Raw genomic sequence first — 24,957 nt, 5'->3', positions numbered from 1 at the left:
CGCGTTCAGTGCGGCAAGGATGCCCCCTGTCCCCTTTGCTCTTTTGTTTGTACATCGAGTCGTTTTGTGCTAGCATAATAAACAGCAATAATATTCCTGGTTTCCAGTTGCAGGCGTGCGAGGTCCGTGTATTGGCATACGCGGACGATATCGGTTTAATTTGTCGAGACAGAAAAAGTATTAGCAATGCAGTTGCGTTGCTTAGGACATTTTGTGAGTATACTGGGAGCTCTGTAAATTGGAGCAAGTGCATGGGATTCTGGCACGGCAATTTGGACGTAACCCCTAGTGTCTTTGAAGGTATGATCTGGCAGGTTGTGCCGGTGAAATACTTAGGCGTGCCACTTGAAAACTACAGAGATAGCGATCCGTACTGGCGAAGCCAGACGACTGCGATGCGTGATAAAGCGGAAAAGTGGGAAGGGAAGGGGCGTGCGATGTCGATGTTTGCGCGCGCAACGGTGTGCAACATATTTTTGTTCGCGAAACTTTGGCACGTTTTGCAAGTGATTCACTGTTCTAGCGCTAATGTTCAGCGGCTGCATCGCGTTTGTGCTGTTTTTGTTTGGGGCTCGTCCTGGGAAAGGACGAGTAGGACGAATCTTTTTCGAAGAGTACGCGAAGGCGGTTTATCGCTCTCGCATCTTTTTTTGAGACGAGTGGTGAATCGTTTTTATTTCTTGCGCGAGGTAAAGGACCCCTTCCTGCGCACTGTTATTCAAGTCAGGTTAGGCAGGCTATTGCCCCAATTTATTGTTACGTCATGTCAAGGCTACAATGGAGGAGTACACGGGTATTTAAAAGAAGTTGTTCAAGCGACACAATTTCTTTGTGTACGGTTCTCTATGAAGTACTTGAGTGCTGTGTCGAAGAAAAAGTTGTATAAAGACCTTGCTGAAATCTGTTTTCCTGTTCCTTTATACCGATCCATGTTTCCAGTAGGCCCCGGGCAGAACGTTTTGAAACGTGTAAAAGCTATGGCCGTTTCCCCGGGTGTTAAAACATTTTTCTTTAAACTGCACTGTGGAGTGTTACCAGTTAAAACATGGATGTCAGAAAACGGTCTGTTTGTGCCAAGGGGTGTGGACTGTTCTTTGTGTAAAAAGCCCGAGACGGTGGAACATGTTTTTTTGGATTGTTGGGATGGGGTGTTTTTGTGGGACGTTCTTCAGCGAACATTGAAAAAGGAGTTTCCGTTGAGCCCTTATGGCATCCGGTTTCTGGCAGTGCAAAACGATAATGGAGTGCCTTACGACCTAGTGATGTTGCTGGTCCTCCACGGAATATGGAGGTCTCGAATGGCGTTTCGGCACTGTGACGTAGACGGAAGGCAAGCAAGGCAGTATTTCTGTGAGAGTGCCCAACGTATTGTAGAAATGTGGAAGAGCCAATACTGTACTCCTGAATGGTTGCATGAATTTGAAAAGGCATTGTCTATGCCCCGTTTTTAGTTATGTAGCGCTGACTTGAGTGAAGTCAGCGATTTTATCATATGTACCGTTGTTTCTGGGTTTTGTTTGAAACCGGCCATAAAGAAAAAAAAAAGAACAGTCTAGAATAATCTTCTTTGTTCTGGATGTAAATCGACGGTTCGAGAAACAGTCGCGCCTAAAGATAAAAAGCCTGCAGAGTAGACGCCGCGGCATTCTATTCTACTCTTCGACGCTCGCCGACGCACGTCAAATTGTTGACTGCTGCTTCGCCGCCTATGTACTTTTGAGTTGATAGGGGAGCCCAAGTTCGCTCCAATATACTTGTTTTCCTTGAAGACAGTTGCATCGTGTTTGGCAACGTGACAATATCTCATATCTAGCAATTGCATTTCTTAGACGGAAAAGCGTTCCCAGATGTGTGGTCGTGTTGCTGACCGCTGTGCATGTTCACTCAGCGCAAAAATGTGCTTCCTGCTCCCTAGTTTTACGCTGTACGGTAAAAGGTTCATTTGATTTTATTTCCTTAGTACCTATATTGACTTCACTGACTCTTCTGCCTCCAAAAAGCTTTAGATTTTCTACTAGCGTACCAGTTAGCGAAGCGTTGCATGTGCGCTAGTGCAGCGCTTGCGTTGAGCGACCTGGACTTGGAGCTTGATACAGTGCACAAACTGACAAAGTAACGAAATACACATTCTTCCATCCAATTTCGTGGCTTAGTTTCAACTGAGCGAACGAATTGGGACGACTCGTCGGCGGCCAGCGGACTAAACGCAAAGTCGACTGACGGTCGGAAGGTCGGCGAGCCGTGCAGTAGCGCAGTCAAGCCAAGTAACCTCCTCCTGACGTCACACGGAAACGCCACAGAAAATAGACGAGGATGGAGAGAGGAGGACAGCATTTTCGAATTGGGTTTTCTACTAAATAAATTCGCCTAAACGCACTCAGAGTGGTCGAAACTTGGCCTATGGACTTCGGACTACAACACAGATTGAAGGCGTGCCAGTTGGTACAAAACTGAGCTATAGAACAGCGCTGGAAACAGAACTACCGAAAGGCAACACAGACAGGGCGCTGACCAGTTCCAAAAAGTACAGTAATCTTCATTATTGACACAATCGCAGAAACTTGCACGCCCTGTAGCAAAGACCTACTTATGTACAGTATCACCAAGAAAGTGAATTTCTTTCCCCGAGAGAGCAACAGATAGAGCGCTAACGCAATCATAATGATACAGGGTAAAGCTGTGTTTACAGTGGTGTATTTACGATGCACATTCAGAGGCTAGTTATAAGAAACCACGATGGAAGAGAGCACCGCGCAAGCCAGGGAGCGAACGCGCTTCACCGTCAGCGTCCTCTTCATCTCTCTTCTTGATGATGATGCCCGCTAGCACAGTACATGAATACCGTCCTATTTGTGGGGAATCTAATTAATGCCCCGTAACACAACCCCCCCCCGGTAGTAGGAGCGCCGTCTCGGTGCTTGTCAGGGTAAAGCTGTAGGTTGCGAGCGGTATGGCTTAAGACGCGTGACGTGGACGACGTCTGTTTGTGGAGAGCGGGATGACTCTGACGGAACCAGGGGGTGATTTCGTAATTGACCTCCGTCACTTGGCGTACGACACGGTAGGGGCCGTAGTACCTGGCTAGAAGCTTTTCCGAACGCCCTACACGGCGTGCAGGACACCAGAGCAGCACCAGGGATCCAGGTGCAAAGTGGCGGGTGCTGTGGCGGCAGTCATAGCGATCCTTTTGAGAGCGCTGGGACGAAGCGAGCCTGACGCGAGCAATGTTGCGGGCAAAGTCAGCGCGGGCGATGGCGTCTTGGGCATATGCGGAAGGTGGCAGAGGGTGTTGAAATAGAGTGTCCAGTGGTAACGTCGGCTCTCGGCCGAATAGTAGGTAGAAGGGAGAGAATCCGGCAGTATCAAGGCGCGACGAATTGTAGGCAAACGTTATGTAAGGCAAGGCAATGTCCCAATCACCATGGTCGTCAGAAACGTACATTGACAACATATCTGTTAAAGTCCGGTTAAGGCGCTCTGTGAGGCCGTTGGTTTGAGGGTGGTAGGCGGTAGTAACCTTGTGAACGGTTGCGCATGAGCGGAGGATGTCGTCTACTACTCGGGAAAGGAAGTATCGTCCGCGGTCTGTCAGGAGCTTCCGAGGAGCACCGTGGTGTAAGATGACGTCGTGCAGGAGGAAATCGGCTACATCAGTTGCGCAGCTGGTCGGAAGAGCCCGCGTGATTGCGTATCGTGTCGCATAATCGGTGGCCACGGCAATCCACTTGTTGCCGTTCGCAGACCGGGGAAACGGACCGAGGAGATCTAAACCAACTCGGAAGAATGGCTCAATAGGTATATCGAGCGGCTGAAGAAGACCGGCGGGTAGCGTGGTAGGCACTTTTCTGCGTTGGCACATGTCACAGGCGCCGACATAATGGCGAACCGAGCGGTAGAGCCCCGGCCAGAAGAAACGGCGTCGCACGCGGTCATAGGTCCGGGAAACCCCTAGATGGCCAGCTGTTGGGAGGTCGTGGAGCTGCCGTAGTACATCTGTACGAAGGTGCTCAGGTACTACAGGAAGCAGATCAGGACCATCCGGGCGGACATTGCGGCGATAGAGGACGCCATCCTTCATTCGGAACAACCGCAGTGAAGGGTCGGAGGGGGCAGCGGTTAAGCGGTTGATGATCCTGCTCAAGGAGACGTCAAGGCGCTGCTCAGCAGCAAGCTGTTGAAAGGAGGAAATAGACAAGACCGAGGTGGCGAGTGAGTCGCAACTTGTAGGATCGGGAGGTTCGACTGGGTACCGCGATAGACAGTCAGCGTCTTGATGGAGGCGGCCGGATTTATAGACTACAGAATACGAGTACTCCTGCAGCCGCAGAGCCCAGCGCCCGAGGCGTCCGGTCGGGTCTTTCAGGGACGCAAGCCAGCATAGCGCGTGATGATCTGTCACGACGGAAAATTGTCGACCGTAGAGGTATGGGCGAAATTTGGCGACAGCCCACACTAGGGCAAGGCATTCTCGTTCAGTAATAGAATAATTTCGTTCAGCTGGTGTCAGCAGGCGGCTCGCGTAGGCAATAACGCAGTCGTGGCCCGTTTGGCGTTGAGCTAAGACGGCTCCAATGCCGTGACCACTAGCGTCAGTCCGTACTTCCGTGGGAGCGGCAACATCGAAGTGAGCTAAAATGGGCGAAGTTGTTAAGAGTGAGATCAGGGTCTTGAAAGCCTGAGCTTGCTCACTTCCCCACGAAAAGACGGAATCCTTTTTGAGAAGGTCGGTGAGAGGGCGGGCGATATCAGCGAAGCCTCGGATGAAGCGACGGAAATAGGAGCACAGGCCTACAAAACTTCGAACGTCTTTCGATGACCGGGGTACCGGAAAATCTCTAACCGCCTTTATTTTGTCGGGGTCAGGCTGCACTCCATTTGCGTCGACAAGGTGGCCCAAGATAGTTATTTCGCGCCTGGCGAATCGGCATTTCGCGGTGTTGAGTTGTAGGTTCGCGTGACGCAAAATAGCAAGTATTTCGGACAGGTGATGGAGATGAGCCTCGAACGATGGAGAAAAAATAATGACGTCATCCAGGTAGCACAGGCATGTGGACCATTTGAATCCCCGCAGGAGAGAGTCCATCATGCGTTCGAAGGTAGCTGGCGCATTGCAGAGACCGAAAGGCATAACCTTGAACTGATATAAACCGTCTGGGGTGACAAAGGCGGTCTTTTCTCGGTCCATCTCGTCGACTGCAATCTGCCAGTAACCTGAGCGTAGGTCAATGGACGAAAAGTATTTGGCGCCGTGTAGACAATCTAAGGCGTCGTCGATCCTGGGAAGAGGGTAGACGTCCTTCTTGGTTACTTTGTTCAGGTGGCGGTAGTCTGCACAGAATCGCCAAGTGCCATCTTTCTTCTTTACCAAAACTACCGGGGAAGCCCAGGGACTGCACGAAGGTTCGATAATGTCCTTGGCGAGCATTTTGTCAACCTCTTTCTGGATGATGCCTCGTTCACTATGGGACACACGGTACGGACGCCGATGGATGGGTAGCGCATCACCTGTATCGATCCGATGGGTGACTGTAGAACTTTGCCCCAAAGCTTTGTCGCTCAAGTCAAAGACGTCGGAAAATGATGTCAGAAGACAGCGCAGTTGGTTTGTTTGTGCGGGTGATAGCTTTGGGCTGATCATTGGTGCAAATATATCTGGAGTGGTAAGGAGCGGATCGGAGACTTCGTGGGGAATTGACGGATGGTTCAAAGCAAAAGCAGAAACGTCCGGGGCACAGAAAGGAGCAAGGGTGGCGATGGTGAGTCCTTCGGGAAGGACTTGAGTGTGAAATCCAAAGTTGATTAGAGGCAAGTTAACGCTGTTGTGCTTGATGGTAACAACAGTGTGTGGAAGGGCAACGCCACGGGTCAGGAGAACGTCTACGATGGGAGCGGCAAGGTAGTCTCCATCAGGAACCGGCGCGGAAGTAGCGAGAGGAACATAGGTCGCTGCTTGACTCGGCAGGCGAACGTATTCGCAGGAGCATAAACGCAGCGGGGGTGCGTCACTATCAAAAGCCGGTAACTCCAGATGCAGAAGTCCCGCTGAACAATCGATGAGCGCGGCATGTTCACACAGGAAATCGCGGCCAAGGATAATGTCGTGAGGGCATTTGTCCAAAACAAAGAAAACTACAGTGGTGTTGTGGCCGGCGATACTAACACGAGAGGTGCACATGCCAGCGATGGCCGGCGTACCGCCGTCAGCAACTTGAACATACGACAGAGCAGGCGTCATAACTTTACGGAGGCGGCGACGGAGATTTGCACTCATTACCGATATATGCGCCCCGGTATCAATTAGAGCACGGACAGGCACGCCGTCAACATTCACGTCAAGTAAATTGTCTCTGGTAGGTAGCGTCAAAAGAGGATTTTCGGTCGAGGTCGGGAATGCAGCATCACCTCCGGGAGCTCCATTCGCTAGTTTTCCGATGTGGGACGTCCGTAGTTGTTCGGCGAAGTAGAGCGGCGGGGCTGCGGGGAGCGAGACTGTCGGCGCTGGGGAGAAGGGGAGCGGCCAAATCGCAGAGTGGATGCGGCGGGGTTGTCGGCAGTGCGCTGCTGGTAGGAAGGTGCAAAACGACGCGGCGCATGGTCAATGGTATCGTCGTTCCAGGAGGTTTGAGCGGAAGGGAACCAGCGACCGGCAATACCGTGCAACGTGGCCGACACGCCTGCAATTGAAACATATAGGCCTGTCATCGGGCGTCCTCCACTCCGCCGGGTTTCTGTAAGACGAGGGCCGACGTTGCGTGCGGAAATTCGGGGGGCTGGGGACGTGATCATTGTGACTGCATGAACGCGACTTGAAGGGAACTTGATGATGGGCTGAGTAGCTCACGTGGCAGACTGGGTGCAGGCCCATGCTCGCAATTTCGTCGCGCACAACCGCTTGTATCACCGACATCGCCGGAAGATTGCCATCAGACGTCGAGTGGTGGCCGGTGACCGGTGTCATCGCCTCGATCTCGCGGCGGACAATGCGTGTCACTGCGTCCGCAGTTGTCTCCGAGGGTGGTTGACCAGAAGGAGCAAACGGTCCCTGACACGAAGAAGTGGCGGCGGTATTTGGAAGGCGATTGAATTGTTGTGTAACTCGACGGCTTTTGGCCTGCTCGAAACGCTTGCACTCACTCAGAATTGAGTTTACGGTAGAGCAGTCCTTGCACATGAGCAGATTAAAGGCATCGTCAGCTATGCCTTTCAAAATGTGGTCGATTTTATCTTGCTCGGGCATCTCAGCATCAACTTTGTGGCAAAGGGCCAGTACGTCTAGGATGTAGCTGACGTACGGCTCGGTCGACGTCTGCGCTCGCGACGCAAGCTCCTTTTTCGCCTCGAGCTGGCGCCCAGCAGGCTTGCCGAAAATTGCAATCATCTCCGCCTTGCAGCTATCCCAGCTAGTAAGTCTGGCTGCGTTGGTGTCATGCCACGTCTCCGCCGAACCTCTCAGGTGGAACCCAAGGTTCGCCAGCATAATAGTGGGATCCCAGCGGTTGTGGGCACTCACACGCTCGTAGCGGCTGATCCAGTCCTCCACGTCGACATCACCGGTACCGTAGAAGAAACCAGGATCTCGAGGCTGGCTCACGATGACCAGTGGCGTAGCGGCGCTGCTTGCTTCAGTAGGCGGTGCCATTGTGGGGCCTCGTAGATGACGCCCGCTGCGGAGTTCCGTGATCAGCACCTCCGAGTCAGCCGCGTCCACGGCTCACTCGTGCCAAGGAAGGGGGGTGAGGTAGAGCAGTACGGGGCCAATGCAGCACTCTCCACCAAATGATACAGGGTAAAGCTGTGTTTACAGTGGTGTATTTACGATGCACATTCAGAGGCTAGTTATAAGAAACCACGATGGAAGAGAGCACCGCGCAAGCCAGGGAGCGAACGCGCTTCACCGTCAGCGTCCTCTTCATCTCTCTTCTTGATGATGATGCCCGCTAGCACAGTACATGAATACCGTCCTATTTGTGGGGAATCTAATTAATGCCCCGTAACAATATTTCCGGGTGTGGATTTCCCAGGCTTCTCTAATCTTTCATCGCATCCTGTGTGAGAAAAGCCACGTGCTGGCGCGATACCGGAACCGTACGCGACGAGAGATTAGAGAAGCCTGGGAAATGCACACTCGGAAACATGATTGCGTCAGCGCTCCTTCTGGTGCTCTCTCGGGGAAAAAAATTCACTCTTGGTGATAGTGTAGATAAGTAGGGCTTTGGTACAAGGCGTGCCAGTATCTGTGATTGTGTGTGTAATGAAGATTACTGTACTTTTTGGAACTGGTAAGCGCCCTGTCTGTGTGCGCTTTCTGTAGTCCTGTTTCCAGCGCTGTTTTATAACTCAGTCCGGACTACAATTTGCGCTAGTAATCCCGCAATGTTTACAAATCACTTCAGTGTCCCTTTAAGTCTTTGTTATGCAATCGGATTGACGTCGGCTTCGTAACTCGAGGGACCCATGTTCGATCCCGACCAGGGGAGGCGGTAATCTTTTTGAGGCCTGTGATCGGCGGCGTGCACTCCGTTACAGGTTACTCGTTATTACAGTGATTACATACCGTGACCCTGGAGGAGCTACGATGAAAAGCTGAGCGCCTAAACTGGCCGTCTGGCTCGATAAAGTGAGAAAACTAGTGTAAAACTAGGTCGTGGAAGACCCTTCGACGCCGCGAGGAGACCCCATCCGGCCGGGCAGCACCGCTGCCCAGTGCGTCAGCCCTCTCATTGCCGGCGATTCCGACATGAGATGGCAAACAGTGGAGCCGCAGGTCACAACCACGGGAATTTAATAGGTGAAGCTTCGCCGCCAGCGCCCACTCCACGTAGCCGCTGGAGCTCGATGGCTGGTCCACCGCTCGCACTTGCAAAAGAGCGTGCCGGGAGTAGGTGAAGATGACAGCCCCCTGAATCTGATTGCCCTTTTCCAGGAGTAGGTCTGCAGCAAGGTGCAGCTTGTCCAGGTCTGCATGGGTGGAGAAGGCGGGGAAGGGCACACGGGTAAGGTTTTTAGGTACCTATACTTGAAAAGCGTGGACACGCAGTGGTTAACAAAGACTAGAAGGCTAACGATGAAATACGGAAAATGCAGTGGAGAATCCAAAACAGCCAAGGCAACCAAAAAAGAGGCAAGGCACATTGAAACGAATATATGGAGGGAAAAAATGGAAGCTAAAACGTCGTTAGAGATGTACAGGGCTGAGAAGATGAACATCAGAAAGGAAAATTTCTGCGATAATTCCCAGGGCAGTGCTTTGCTTTTTGAGGCTAGAGCAGGTTGCCTGCGAACTAAGAGTTTTGTGGTGAAGTATTCATAAAATGATGGGGTATGTGTGATCTGCGTAAAAGAAACAGAAACTATGCGGCACATCGTGTTAGAATGTGCGGGTATCCATCCAAATCTACATGAAGGGAATATTGGGCTTTTAGAAGCCCTAGTATTAAAGGGTATCACAGAGGAAGGTAACTTCAAGGCTGTCGAGGGGACGAAAATACGATTAGAATGCTGGTGGACGAAAAGCAGAGAGGGAAAATTGCCTAGGACAGTTACCACCTGTAACAGAAAAAAAGTATTTTGTGCCTAATAAGCTTTTTGTGCCTGCCCTAAGCAGCGCTAGTATTGAACCAAAAGTGTAAAACATAGGTATATTAGTCCTTTTTGGTAAGATGACATGTCATCACCCCGATAAAAAGGGGAAACCAATAGAAATCATCATCATCAGCAGCAGCACACCGTCTCTTCACGGCGTGGACAGACGGTGTGCTCGGGTGGAGAGACGGTGCACTCCCGGAGCACAGCTGCGGGTTTGCCCCTTGTGTTCTCACTGAATGCCATGTGACAGCGTCGCGCTACCTCACGCGCCGCTGTGCGCTCCCCCCACGGCACGCGTAGCGGCCGTATGCGCGTGAGTGGTTCATCCATTTCGTCCTCGTAGAGTTTGGACTCCTGTGAAACACCGAAACCAAATAACCGACGACCATCCGTGAAACGTTCATTGAAATAACGTTCTCAAAGAATATAACTGCGGTGAAAGCAGAAAGCCTGGATTCAGGTCCCCCCGATCATAAGGCCGTTCTGAACGTCGTGCTGAAGAGAAATAATAGAGGGCGTGCTACCGGTACAGTGTAAACTGTGATCAACATCAAGCGGGCCCTAGTCACCCATGGTAGGTGGTATATAAAGCTTCGCTTCCCAATTACGTCCACAGGCTGGATTGATCCGCCCTTTTTCTTGGTTTATTTGTACACTGTTTGATCGATTATATCCATTCCCGCTGTTATAACGAATAAAGGTTGACCGTCTATCAAATATGTTCGGTGGGAATCAGCATGAATAAAACGAACACAAAAGGAAGAGGGGGAAGGAAGCAGTGTGTCGTGGATCCCCCTCTTCCTTTTGTGTTCGTTTTATTCAAGCTGATTCCAACCGAAGATGTACCAACTAGCACAGATCAGAGCCATTCTATCAAATATGCATTTTTTAAAATCCAGAGCATTGCACGGTTCGCCATTTCGCAATTTTGGTTCGATGTTTCTTAGTTTAACGGATTTTGGAAATTCGGTTCGAACACTTATCTGCATTCAGGCTGTTACAACAATTAAACGTGTCTCTTCAGCCAAACCTGCATTTTTGTGAGAAGGCGGGACGTTCCACGGCCCCGGCTGGAGGATACCGTCGAAGAATTCTACGCATTGAAAACGGCAAAGGCTGTTGTTTCGCCGTCTTTCTGTATAAACCAAGAAGCATCCACAGTCCACACCATTCGGGTCAAAAGAGAGCGCGTGGTAACTTGGTGGTAAGAAAATTGCGTTTGTTTTGGCTCTTGCTGAAGCGACGCAAAAAGATGGTGCTTCTGGCTAGGCAAAGATTCCGTTTCACGGTGCCCCGACAACTGACACGTCGGCAAACACATCTGCATCCCTAGTGCTCAGGCCGGACTGAAGGAGCCGGCAGAACGAACTCGCGCTATTTCATGTATCTCGGTTTGGCGTCGAGAGTGGCTTTCGACCATGGCATCCCCGAGGGACGCTTTCCAGGCAGCTGGGTTCGACAGTGTGGCGATAAGTCACGTTGAAATGCGGCGCTGCGTTTGCACTCGAGTGAAATTGGCTAGGGACTTCGGCAGAAACGAATTCCCAGCATTAGGACTATTGTAGCTTCTCGCATTTTTCTTCCTTTGTTCCACGGAGTAAGGAAAGAATGGCTAGCCCGAAGAATATCGCAAGCAATGAAACGATCGCAGGAAGAAGCTAGTTTTATTTTATTGCACTTGCTGCTCGAAGGAATATTCGACATCCACCTCAATTTGCAGCCGTAAGGGCACGAAGGAAAGCTGTACAGCTTCCTGAGAAATTTCTAAGTTGAAGAAAAATTCGTCAAGGTCCAGTAATCGAAGCCACGACCACCGCCTAACTATAGTAGTCGCTCTAGCAACTAAGCAGGAGACCATTCGAGTTAATGCGCTGTCACGCTACAAACGGCTGCCCTTCTGGTTAGGTCAGGGGGTAGGGGGACTACACTAGTTAGGCGGTGGTCCTGGGTTCGAATCCTGGACCACTACAAAACTTTCTTTAACTGGCAACTTTCTGAGAAAGCTCTACAGCTTTCCTTTGTAGCCGTACGGGTGCTTTTGAGGTGCATGTCGAATTTTCCATTGCATAAACTTACTAACCTTGGTGATTTCCCTTAAATCTGGTCGATGGGCTGCTTGAGTAGAACATTCGTTCATACCCGGCACTCCGCTGATCCTGCCGTTAATTAATGCAAATATGGTGTCAGCTGGATACAACCTCTTCGACGCCCTAATACCTACCTTAAACGACGGAGTTCCGAGAACCTGCCTTCCAGCGTGCCTCACCGAGCGTGTTCGCTGCACTGCCAGCATGTCACATGCCGTGCAGGCTTCTTCACGTGGCACGCTTTCTAACCTGACGTTCAGGAACGGTGGACGAGCACTACTGCGCATGCGCTAACTAGACATCAAAAGACAAAGAAAGCGACTTTTTTTTTGCCGGACGTGACGTCATGGTTTTAAAAAATGGCAGCTGTTGTGCGGTCATCTCGCTGCGCTCTTCTCGCCGCGATTTTTGTCTGCCGTTGCAGCGGTGCATAGGTGTTCGGCTTGCGATTGTAATAAGGGCGCCCTCGAAAAACTTCTGGAGAGCACTCACGGTGGTGTGCAGCGTGTGATTGAGACGCTGAGTGCGTGCGGCCGCCTTATTTGCGCGTAGTGCGTTACGACGGTGAACGCGGGCGTTCTGCATCAGTTGTGCCGCCTCGATTTGCGAGAGTGATGAGTGCGCTCCCGACAAGCTTCTGCGCTGCATTTCATTATAGCACCGTGTTGGGGCCGCTGGGCGTTTCGTCTCCGACGTGCGAGTGCGCGTATGCCTTCAACTTCAAACGGCGCTGCTATCATGGCCATCCACGAACGATCGTTCGCACGAAACTCTGGTCGCTCACCACACGGTCGTTGACTAAGAAATAACAAGACAAGACTATTGCGACCTACAAAGGTGATTCCTGCGCGTCGCTTTGGTTCGTCGAACTCCGTGTCTTGTAATCGCTGCGTGCTGTCATAAGCTCCGGGACATTATATTCAGGAGGTCATGGTCCTGCTGCATATTCTTGTTAAATCCTTGCAAAGGACTCTTGGCGCGTAGAAATGAAAAGTTTGTAATTATCCACGTTAGTATCGTTGGTCTCCAGAGGGTTGCTTTCCTGACGAGCGTATTGATGCGTATATCGAGGTATGGGAGCTGTAAAAATGTGTTGACGGATGTGGAGGGGCACATTTTGTAGCTGTTCTTGGGGCGCTGGATATACGAGGAGTACAAGGGTGTCTCGTCTGGTAGTGGTAGGTGGTTGAGGCGGGAGGTTTGGGAGTGGTGGTAAGCTTCGTGCAGTTTATTTAAGGTATTATGTACTTCCAGTTCGACCAACTTGCACGTGGGTGTCGAGAGGGCCCGGGCCATTTGTGCTTCTGCTATCAGCCTTCGTCGTGTTGTGCTTGATCCTACACAGTGACAAAGTTTTATAACCGTAGCGGGACCCCGCACGACATGCGGCAGTGGGCCAAATTAACATTCTCAAATGCTATTTCCATACCACTGTTGGACACGAATTCTTGTAACTTTGTTCCTCCTGTGGCTACACAGCCCGTCACCATGATGCGCAGCATGTACTGAAAGTCACGTGCTTTGTTGTTCCTATTTCAATGTATCTTGATGGTACATGTGGCAGACAAGGCCCTAACAGGCGGTGGTGGGAGCATGCCGCATTGCTGACGACTGGAACAGAAACCGATGTGGTGCTCCACTCCAAGGCTCAATGCACGCCAGGTGGCTGCATGCCAGAATTTGATATGGCGAGAGTGCTGAAGTTGTATGGCACAAAACAGGAACAAGAAATCTTTGAGGCCTATGTGATAAAAGTGGGAGACAGATGCACTATAGAATACTGAATAATTAGTTGTGAAGTGTGCAGCAGCTGTAATTGCTTTTTCCATGTGGTGTTAAAGCAGTGTCACGTGAGGGTTTTGTTTACGTTGTAATCACTCTCAGAGGGAAATGAAGCTTCGTTAATGAAGCTCATTTCTGTCTCTATCCTTTCCTTGAGTCATGCCTGACATTTGACCAAAATTTCCACGATGAAGTGTCAACTAGCCTGCGTAGCCACCTTCATTCAGTTCACTGTTTTGATGCATATTTAAGCACAAAATTTAACGACAATAACAGCTCTTTAACGGTGCGCAAGAAAGATTGATTAAAAGAAAGATTGACAGACAAGGCGCTTTCTTTAGTCAATATTTCTTGCGTCCCGTTAAAGCGCTGTTATTGTCGTCAATTATGTACCAGCAAGCCCGCACTACCACGTTTTTTAAGCACAAAACCCTGGCACGTCTGCCATTAATCACTCATAAGGAACCCTTGATGCCCACCACACTCACCACTACCACTTCCACAACTTTGCAAAAAACAGATGCAAGCACAGCCATGACAGATTCCACCGTGCTTCCCAGTAAGCATGTCCCTTTATAAAGAAGGCTGCATCACACCTCAAATACACTACGACACATACAAAAGCTAGTGATCATCTACCTTATCTAGACATCACGCTTTTCTACAAGGGAATGAGGCGGCACGCACTGCTGCCCTCAAATTTACTAGCCACAGATTCGTAGAAAGCAGAAAAGACCTGCCAGATTCCCTCACCAACCTCTGAGTACAAAGCCGTCATACACATGCCTACAAACCCACACATACTACAACACAACGTATTACCCAACACGTGCCCTTATGAATGCCCACCCTGTAAAGGAAGGAAGGAGAGAGAGAGAGCGAGAGAGAGAGAGAGAGAGAGAGAAAGAGAGAGAGAGAGAGAGAGAGAGAGAGAGAGAGAGAGAGAGAGAGAGAGAGAGAGAGAGAGAGAGAGAGAGAGAGAGAGATACTTATTTCTAAGTCCAAGTCCTAATTTGAAAGTTCAATTCATCGGATCCACGTAGTACTCTTGAATGCCTGTGCGGATCCGGTGCACATGTTCGTAGAGAGCTTCCTGGGCAGCCTGGATGTTCACTGTCGGCGGGGGAGACAGCCAGAGCTCCCAGGAAGTGATGAAAACGAGGGATTGGGTAAGAGATGGTGGGGTGAAGTCCCAATTAGAATGAGGGATGGATGGGTAGGAAGAACACCTGGGGCAGGAAGGATGGCCAGGGCACCGATAGATGCGGTGAAGAATGTGATGGGAGGGGAGTGAAGAGGTTTGAGCCAGTCGAATGAGGCTCACAGCCTCATGAGTTAGACGAGAACTGGGGGTGGGTACAGGGTGCGTGATAGGCGTTGGGCGTGTAATTGGTAATGGCGGGAAGCGCGGTGTTGAATACGAACCGGCGGCGGGTGGTACAAGGTTGGCCAGGACATGGGCGAACCCGGGAAAGGTACTCGGGTGAGCGCGTCTGCTAAGGCGTTTCCGCACATGCCAGCGTGGCCAGGAACCCAAACCAGTGTAAAGCGTGGCCGAGGATTCGATGCAAGTATCGGAGTGACAAAATCAGTGGTGTGTGGGTGGGTCTCATGGTTAGCGAAATTACGAAGGGCTTACTGACAGTCGGAGAAGATATATACTGGCGTGGTGGTAGGAGCATTAAGAGTAGCGTGCTCTATTGCAAGGGCAATGGCGTATTCTTCGAGGGAGGTCAAAACTGGTGGAGACAGAAAGGAAAGCATAGCAGTGTCTAAAGAAGGGAGTAGGAGAAATGAAGCCATGCCCGTTGAGTTTGAGGGGATGTAGGAGATAGTACAGGGAAGACAGAGAGGTTAACCATCCAATCAACTGCACCCAATGCTTGTCAGTGATTTCAAATAAATGCATCAAACTGGCATGAAACACCTTACTGCATTTTTAACTTTCATTCATGAAATTATTTGTATAAATTATATATACACATATACTGAAGTGACCAGGCAGTATATTTGAAGGTGTGTGAACATTCGAAACTTAGAATACTGTGCGAGTACATTTTGATATTCGATTTGCAGCTCTGTTTCAAATATTTGAAATTTACAAATAGTAGAGGAACGAATGTTTGCTCTATCTGAAGACGTGCAAACTTTCAAGCTTTACTACGTGGTAAGACCTTGCGGGTTGGTTTTTCTGCATAACACCGAAGCCGTGCCAAAAGCCTAATGCAGAAGCCTTGCACGAAGCAAGTGTTCACTAACTGTGGTGTATGTTAGGTCAAGTGCAACACTACGAAAGCAAAATTTATAATCTAAAATAGGTTTCCTATAAATATAATAGCAGAAGTGAGAAATAAATCGTTATTGCTAGCTTGTTGGTGGGGTCCCACCAGCAACTAGCATGCCCAGCCTCCTTTCAATCATTGAGGAGAGTGGGGGGGACTGCTGCCTATCATTAAATATACCTAATATGCTTACTGTGTTCACAGTATTTTGAGGAACCCATATTTCTTTATGGAAATGTATACAAAATGCTTGTTGCACTGGTTTGCATGTCTGTTTTATTTTCTCTATTTCATAAATTTTTTTGTATTTCAAGTGCAAGTACCTGAACACAGATGTCTAGTTCTGACTGCCTAAGCTGTCTTTTTTGGTGTAGTACTCTAGAAACACCAAAATAAAGATAGTGGTTTGAAAACATTCAATTCGCAGCCAGCTTTTACTATTCGTATTCAAAAATATTTTATTGAATTCACAGCCAAATTTAACTTGTATTCAATTCACAGACGCAAAGTTGATAATCACACACCTCTAAATATATATACAAAAGGTAAGTTGTCGTTTGTAGTGACAAAAAACACTCAACTGCAGTGGCGTCGCTAAGGGGGGGCCGGGGGTCCCTGGGACCCGGCTACCAGCCCCTCGGTAAAGGGGGGGGGGGTGCAACTTGTGCCCCTACAATGTGTCATGCTGACGTCGAAAACTGGAAGACAACTGTAACGAGACCACAGCTTTGGCCTGTTCAATTTACGTCCCCACCAGTCTATTCAAATTTGTTTCCTGGTACAATGAAAGAAAGCGAGGAGAATTTTGGCATCCAGGAATGTCGCGGTAGTCGAGGATGGGTGCAGCTTGAGGAGTTAATTGGCTGCAGGGTGAGCGGAGGCGGACAAGGAACGATTCCTGGAGAGGGGGTGCGTCGGTATACGACTGCGACGCTCGTAGGGGTGTAGCGAGCTCAGCTTGCTTTTTAATGGGACGAGAGGGGCCTAACAAAGCCCCTTCATCACGTCCAGGACCACTGTTGGGGCGGCGGACGAGATCAGTAGGGGGGAGGAGTGAAGGGGGAGGCATCCAAGCCTACGAGACTTTGGTCATGTGTCCTCGGCGGTTATTTATGTGGCTTTTTTTACGCACGTGAGATGTTGTGTACGGGTCATGGTGAATGTTTAGCATTTTCTGGAGTCTTCGCAGTGACGCGTCGGAGACCGTGTACCCCGGTCCGGTTGTCATATTTTCAGAAGGAAACCAAGGTGAAAATGCCCTGAGAAAAAAAAATGTGGGGGAGATTGAATCTTGAGGAAGCGGGGACTGATAATTAAAACGAAATGAAAGTAAGTGTGAAACATGCAATGAAGGTTGGTGCGGGGGAGCTAACTGTACAAATTAAGCCTGTGTTGGGAGGAGGGGCGTAAGTGGAAGAAGAGGGGTGGGAGCTCAGGTGTCCAACAGTAGGCGAGACAAATGGGTTGTCGCAATTTCCCCTTGGTTGCACCAGATTCCTTCAGTGCTTGCACTAACCAACCAATTTGCGATTTAAGCAATCGCGAAGGATCTGATATCGGGTGTTGATAGCTCATATTTTTTATGTCATCGTGCCCAGCGACGCAGCCAGCACATGGCAATTGTACAAAGATGGCATTATATGGAAGGGGTGTATCCCATGTGGCCCCGTGTAATAAACTAAAAGAACAAAGGACGAGTAGCTTGTCTAACAAATTATGCAAAAAATAGAACAGTTATGTAGGCATTTATTTTATTTTCCTAACTTTTATCAGGTAAATCTACGTTATTATATTTCATTCCCCTGTAATTTAGAGCAATATAAATGAGTATCTGCGTTGCGCACATAAATAAAGCGGATAGCCATGTGTTCATCTTCTTTCCATTTTATCATGGTTTTGGTGGGGCCGCCCAAGGAGTTCTAAGTAAAGAAATATTAGAAGCTGATGACCTAAATATTTGGCTCTGGTAGGTTCATCTTTCAAGGTGGAGGGTGAGAAAAAAAAGGACAGGACAACGAAATTAAGTGCATAACAAAAAGATAAACACCAAGTACGCCACCCACTTTCTATCATTAGGCATTCGATCCGCTGAGTGCTCCCATTCCGGAACATGGTCGGGAGACCACACGATAATTGAGGTGGGAGTGAGGGGCAGTTTCTGTGTTAGTGAAAGCGTCCTGCTGAGTCCTTTGTGAACATTACTAGAAAAAAAATGTTGAAGACTGTGCGACAAAGGACAGGACGCCCGGTGCTGTACACAAGATTTTTGAGCTGAGTGCCCCTCCTTATGCATTGGGGAGGAAAAATGTACTGGAACGACTCGGGCAGCACGACGACGACGTCCGGCTGCAAAATCGTCGCCCAGTACTGCAAAACATCAGACTGCAAAAGAGACTTCGGTGAAACGCTCCAGAAGCGTGACCAACTGGAGGAAAAGATGCATAGAACATAAATACTTCCCTCCGAACCCTCCCACTTGTGTACATGCGGGCACCGCGCTCCACAGCGAGGCGCTTTGTGAGTGACCGGCGCTACAACGCGTCCCCAGTCACCCCTGAAGGAAGAGGGAATCGAGATGGGTCCCAAACATCTTGTTCTTGGTTGTTACTTTTCGTTGGAGAGGGCGATATTATTTCCTCAGCTACTGGGAAAAGGTTGTTTCATCTAGGATCTGTCTTGAGCTAGTCGACTGTACAGCGACGTCAATGAAATCGTCACCAACACATCGGGATGGGCACGACCGAACGGTTGTGAGCCAGCGTGTGGCGCTGATACACTCTGGCCCGTACGAATCTGATATTTTACTCAAGAGTTCTTTCTTTATCGCTTCGTAACCTCCTTCGATTCAGATTTCCTCCATTGGCTGCTTCACTGGTAAGCCCGAACCTCACATTTTATACTTCATACTGTGTTCGTTTTCCCAAGACGAAAATGTCAATTAACTTATTTGCAAATGTGTGGCGGAATCTTTTTACAACGTACGAAAGGAAACGACAACATTGTCGCAGACAAACATCCACACGACTAGCCGTGCACTGACCGCTTAGACGACTCATGTGCGGCCAGTCGCCTCTTTCCCCGCTAAATGTTCCCTTTCTATCGGCTTCCATTCTCAGTAATTACATAACCATAGAAATAAAGAGACCCGACAATGTATCTATTTCAAACGTACTGAAATTCTCAGAGAAATTTCCAGCAGTTGCATGCTGCCACAGAGGCTGCCTTTAGTGACAAACGGGCAGGCGCAGGCAGTTTTTCCTAATTTATGGGGCGGCCGTTTCTTCCACATTTTATACCACTTTTCCTGCACAATACTTGGAAATAGATTTTTTAAAGTCCGGCTGTTGTTTATTTGCTGGGACAACTTCTATTTCTCTCTCAGCCTTCTTTCACCAGGCTCCGCCTGTGGTCCTTCAAGCATAACTGGTTCAAGGTGTGTTCGTAGACACAGGAAAATTGATGCGAATGAAGCGACTATATGTCTTGCATGTGTTGCCTTTAAACAGCCCTATCATTGCTGGTCACCCTCCTCCAGGCCCGCAGGACGTAGACTTGCGGCACAGTGGGCCGCAAAGCTTTCTAAACGTCTCTGGTGACCACCTTATAGTGCCGTTTTCTGACGAGGCCCGAGACTCTCTCACACCTCCATTGCTCTTGCAGGCATCGATTCGCTTGGTATCGACTGTAAGATGTGGTACTCTCACACTGCCGCATTTCAGCCTTCACTTTTCCCCTACCCTACTTTGGTTTGGCGCATTACACCCTGTGCTGCCGCGAGTAGCTCTCGGCCACTCCTTTCTCGGCTGCTAATGGTGTTTTCAAGCTCACGAGTGACACACCATGATGCTCCTTACTGTCAGGATTTTTATCGATGCTTAATTCACTGAAAAGGTCGGTGTTGTGTATCAAGATCTGCAACAGAGCCGTCGTCTGGGGTTCTCTAAACCACGCTCGTGTAGCTATTATTGCCTAAATAACACATGGCTTCTTATCTTGCTGCTTACTTTTCTAATATATTGCCAGTTCTTTATAAATAACTACACATCAAGTATCCTGTGGTTTCATTTCGCATCGCATGTCGCATATTATGCATGCTTGCATTGACGTTTCGAAGCCCATGCATTCAGTAGCTGTAAAAAGATTTTTTTTACATTGGTATCCAAATGAAAGACACAAAATTTGTCGCGGGATGAGAGCAATGCCGAGTGACAAGTGACAGAAATCGCTTTTGGTAGCTCCAGTCGCAAGTGTGAACCAGCCTTCATATGCTAACAATAGAAGACATTAATAATATCAATAATAACAATAACACTAGTTTTAATATTAATAATTGTTTTGTATATGTGAGGAGGAGATAAATTTTCTGGGCCCCGGGGGCAAGTTTACCCAGCAACGCCACTGCTCAGCTGCCATTGCCATCACTGCTGGAGAGAGAAAACTGACAAGCAAAACCTCATCCCTGAAAAATTTCGGTTTTAAGTTGTAGTGGTACTTTTGTGCTGTTCGACAAGCAATAACTTATTTGCGGTAAGATTGCTGCAGACAAGTCCTCAGTCACGCTAAACACAGAAGAAATGAACTTGAAAGCATTGCACATCATAAGATCTGTTCCTAAAAGTACCAACTGAAGTACAATATTGTTCTTCGGCATGTGACCGCACACATCAAGGACATATTGGGTGAACTGTCCAGCATCTGTTGAATGCATGGCATTATACCAGCTTGAACGTGCCTTAGAAGGAATAATTTTAAAAACGGTAACTTGAGAGGGCCTACGAAAAAAAAATGCTTGGCACCAGGGCTAAGTGCAACTAGTTAATATTTTCTCATTCACTACTTGAGGCCTGGATGTATTATTAGGGCTTGGTTCCGACGGCTGGTAACAACAACAAAAAAAAACCTTTGTCCTGTGCGCAGCACTACCTCCCACCGGCTGCATGTCCTATTATCAGCTGGCTTAAGGTTTCAGACCAACAAAGTGATTAGCAGACAGATTATGGTAGTTACTACACCTTCGCAATGGTGAACATTACCTGCCTGCCTCACGACTCCGAACACACAATTATACCTTCGCACAGGTTAACTCCGTTGTACTGGGACAAAAACACAGCCTTGTGGTCTACGTAGAAGTGGTCTACGTTTGCAGCGGCTAGCTTGGTTACGATGGGCGTGGTTATGCGCCATCCCAGTGCCCTCGTCTGACCGGCGTTGCTGCCTCTCGCCACGGCACGTAGGCGGCGAAATGCCCAGCGGCCTCAACACGGCGCTCTAATAAAACACAGTGCAGAAGTTCGACGGGAACGCACTCATCACTGTCGTAAATGGAGGCGGCAGAACTGATGCAGAGCGCGCGTGGTCACCGTCGCAACGTACTACGCGAAAATTAGGCAGTCGCACACACTCAGCGTCCCGATCACACGCTGCACACCACCGTAAGTGCTGTCCAGAAGTTCTTCCAGAGCGCCTTCATCACAATCGTTAGCCAAACACCTATGCACCGGCTGCAACGGCAGGCAAAAATCACAACGAGAAAAGCGGAGTGAGACGACCGCGCAACAGCTGCCATTTTTCTTAAACCAGACGTCACATCCGGCAAAAAAAAGTCGCTTTCTTTGTTTTTTTTTTATGTTTAGTTGGCGCATGCGCAGTAGTGCTCGTCCACCGTTCCTGAACGTCAGGTCGCTTTCTAGGGCAGGGGTTGTCAGCGTGTTAGGGGCTTGGAAATCCTGTGTATCATTCACAAGTACCAGTTTACGCAAGCGTCACAAAGTTCGGTTCGACAAACTTTCGGGCTGCGCAACGATGTGTGTTCGCAGTAAAAGAGGAGTCATTCTCTCCAAACCATCACCCTCGATGGATCAACGCAACGGGGCGCTTTCTACCCAGGCAATGGTAAACTGCTCGCTCCGATGAGCCCAACGGGTTAGAAAAGGTTGCTGAAAGCGCCTCCTTACTGTGCCCGCTCCCGAGTTTGGGCAACGTTAACACATTTCTTAATTTTAAATGCAGAGCATTTCTTAGCCTCGCCTCTTCCTGCATCGGACGGCGTCCACAGCTCCGCGTCCGCAGCAGGTGCGCCTCTCCTCCTTCCCTCCTCTCTCTCAACAGCAGCTGGCGCGGACATGCGTCGTAGTCAGCCCGTTCGCTCTGTCGCGGTCTCGGCGTAACACGTGCGTGATAGCAGCGCGGTGGGGCTTGGAAGGGCGCGCGCTGCTTGCGCATGCGCGCTCTCCCCCCCGTACTGCTCTCCCTCTACTGCGAGCGCTGCAAATATAAAGCGGCTAGCGGTCGGTCGTGCTTCAGCCACTGCGTTGCTCTTTTCTTTCTTGGTTGACGCTCGCTCCACCCTAACGCGACTTTACTCTCCTCTCTCGACCGCAAACCAACACCAACGCAATTACGACCCAACTACCCACCCTAACGCGACTTTACGCGGCGTTACGACCCCAAATGCTCTGCATTTACTCGTGTTCCCCTCGCGGGAAGGCGCGGGAATTTTTTTTTATTCCCTTGGTCTCGTTGAACCAACGCGCCCCCTCATACGTGAATGTTGTGATCCAAAAACAACCTTGGCCTTCAATACACACAAGAGCACTGTACATTAAGAGCGATGTGGCGCTACTGGATGGCGGGCTTCCGAGCTGTATTGATGCGGCCTCTTCAAGATCTAGGCTGCATACCCTTGGTGCTACGTTATTGTCATTTATATAGGTGATCAGTCAGGAACTTTGTCATTTTCGCAATTGCTTCGTAACATACAGCACGGCTGAAGGCGGCAAGGAGAGCTTTATGTTGACTGTGTGTACCCAGCTTAATTCAACTGACCGACCCCGTGCGCTAATTAATTAGGTGTTGTTTATATCAGGCTATATTTATGATGATTATGGTAGACTTTATTGCGCAAAGCGGGAGAGGGGTCAATAACACCGAAAGAAAAATTGATAACATTTGCGTCAGCAATAACTGCAATAAATGGGGAATTAAAACTTGGACGGATTAAACGATGAGACACCTGGTGTATAGCCCTAGGCTGACGACGAGGGATAAGAAAGGAACAGTAAAATTTTATTTCTGTTCAGTACTAAACATGCCTAATTGAAAATTTAGGATCGTCGGCAATGAAACAAGATGGGTGTAGTAGAAAGTGTTTTTCAAGTTTCGGGAAGTGTTTGCGTCTTGTGTCTACTGCCTTGCAATGAATGAGGATGTGGAATAAGTATAGGCCCCCTCCACATCCCCTACATAGCAGTCTTGGGGATCCAGTGAGCAGGTGGGAGTGTGTTACACGAGTGTGACCTATCCGTAATATATGACGCCATATTGCGATATATGTTGATGTATTGATACAGTATATTAAGACATGTTTTAATGACATGATAGCATATATTATATATTGATGTGATATGTTAGTATACGGCTTCACATAGATAAACAACGAATTCACAGCTTCGCGATGTGCAAAATGCCGCTGGCCAACTCCATAACTCCACATACCAAAATCACCCATGAACTGCAGAACTGAATCACGGAACCGAATCACCAAACGTACCAATGTCCAGGCATAATAACAAACGGATACAAGCGCAACGCAACCTTGCCATCCTCCATTAACCCTCATCTCCCCAAACGCTCTGGCAGGCAGACCTTCAGCCAACCGGCAGCGACTGCTTTCTACTCCCCATCTTGTGCACCTGGTGTGCTTACGGTGGTGGTGTCAAGTGATCTGCACCAACGAAGCACATGCTTGGCACTCATTGGGTGAATTTATTTGTAATCTCTGTGAACATCCGCTGGGAATCGGGCGTGACTGCAGCGGCGGAAACGGCTGCAAAGCCCATTTCTGCCACCCCTGCAACGAAGCATTTTGACCTTGTAATAAATGCACAATTAGAGGTGGTGAGGTGATCAAAAACTTTTTCGGATTACTCATCCGTTTGCCACAAGGCGCCGGGATACCTTACGAGTACGTCAGTAAAGTATCTCGGATCACGTTCGTGGCAATTTCGAAATGCCTTAGTCCGTAGCCTAGATCTTTAAATGACAGGACTCTGCCGGGGCGCTAGTCTTTCCTGGCAGTCATGGCGCGTAGGCTGCGGTTCGATGCACTCGCATTGTTGAATATATTCAAGGAAGGAGAGGTGGCCCGACACCGCCGGCTTCTATAGCATGGGTAATTTTGCATTCCAACTGGACTGTTTTCCGACATCTTGTAACTATCAGTCATTATCTATCCGGGGAGGATGTTGAAAAGAAGATAATTTGCCCCTTCTGGTAAACGTCATCAGCATCATACCGAAGGGCTGGTTTTTTAAAGCACTCATCGGGATGGGTCTTGGCAGCTCGTCCCTTTCTCAACGCCCACAAAGAGCACACGCACTAAAAGAACCACGAAATGCAAGGAGGAGAGAGAGAGAGAGAGTACAATTTTTTATTTATCAAGCACAGGCACTTTACGTATGGAACTATCAAACAACGCAAGCGAGGTGAGTGCAGCTGCAATCTCACTCAGTCCGCCTTTCGTGAGCACTAGACAAAATCTAATTATAATAAAAAATTGTAGTAAGCCTGATTTTGCATCTATAAACAATGAACTTGCGAGTTTTTTGGACAGTTACATGATTAACTTTGTCGAGTGGTCTGTTTAAAGTAACCACCCGCCACGGTGGATCAGTGGCTATGGCGTTGCGCTGCTGACCACGAGGTCGCGGGTTCGATTCCCGGCCACGGCTGCCGCTTTCTGATGGAGGCGAAAAGTAAAAACGCCCGTGTGTACGAGATTTCGAGGCACGTTAAAGATCCCCAAGTAGTCAAAATTAATCCGGAGCCCTCCGCTACGTCGCGCCTCATCGCCTGCGTTGCGTCAGCTCGTTAAACCCCACAATCAATAAATCTGTTTAAAGTAAGTGGTCACTTTTCAAGTCTGAAATCCAGTACCTCGTAAATACGTATATACCACTGCGCATAATTGCCTGTAAGCATCGAAAACCTTGGTTCAATGCATGGCTGAAACGCTTATCAAACAAATAAAAGGTAAAAGAAATGATAGCCTTGATTGTTGGTCGGTGTATCGTGCGCACTTTACCATTTATAGAAGCTCTTTTAACGATGCCAAGCATGTTTTTTCCATAACACGCTACCTGCGCTCCTTGTTGACAACGCTAAGAAGATTTTAAACATTGCTGGCAGCAACTCAGTGAATAATGTTTCATTAACCGATTGTG

Source organism: Haemaphysalis longicornis, unplaced genomic scaffold, assembly GCF_048455015.1.
Source record: "Haemaphysalis longicornis isolate Haplotype H1 unplaced genomic scaffold, Haemaphysalis longicornis Haplotype H1 scaffold_6, whole genome shotgun sequence".
Classification (NCBI taxonomy): domain Eukaryota; kingdom Metazoa; phylum Arthropoda; class Arachnida; order Ixodida; family Ixodidae; genus Haemaphysalis; species Haemaphysalis longicornis.
This window is presented reverse-complemented; position numbering follows the sequence as displayed.